A 733-nucleotide genomic window follows, 5' to 3' on the forward strand; every position below is an offset into this window, starting at 1 on the left:
CAACCGGATGCATAGACAAGGTCTTGACGGACATCCACAAAATAATTTGGCATTTTTGACTTCAGAATCCGGATCACCCAAAAAATGGTTTATTATAGCACATGAAAATCGTCGAAATGAGGGGTATGCTCGCTTCGGGGCTCGTTTGACCTTCAAAATGGGTCGGAAGGGCCGTGAGGGCCAACCGGATGCATAGACAAGGTCTTGACGGACATCCACAAAATAATTTGGCATTTTTGACTTCAGAATCCGGATCACCCAAAAAATGGTTTATTATAGCACATGAAAATCGTCGAAATGAGGGGTATGCTCGCTTCGGGGCTCGTTTGACCTTCAAAATGGGTCGGAAGGGCCGTGAGGGCCAACCGGATGCATAGACAAGGTCTTGACGGACATCCACAAAAAAATTTGGCATTTTTGACTTCAGAATCCGGATCACCCAAAAAATGGTTTATTATAGCACATGAAAATCGTCGAAATGAGGGGTATGCTCGCTTCGGGGCTCGTTTGACTTTCAAAATGGGTCGGACGTGCCGTGAGGGACAACCGGCTGCATAGCCAAGGTCTTGACGGACGCCACAAAAAAATTTGGCATTTTTGACATTGGAATTCGGATCACCCAAAAAATGGTTTGCTATAGCACACGAAAATCATCGAAATGAGGGATATGCTCGCTTCATGTCTCGTTTGTCCTTCAAAATGGGTCGGAAGGGCCGTGAGGGCCAACCGGATG

This window comes from Solanum pennellii, chromosome 1 (genome assembly GCF_001406875.1).
Source record: "Solanum pennellii chromosome 1, SPENNV200".
Taxonomy (NCBI): domain Eukaryota; kingdom Viridiplantae; phylum Streptophyta; class Magnoliopsida; order Solanales; family Solanaceae; genus Solanum; species Solanum pennellii.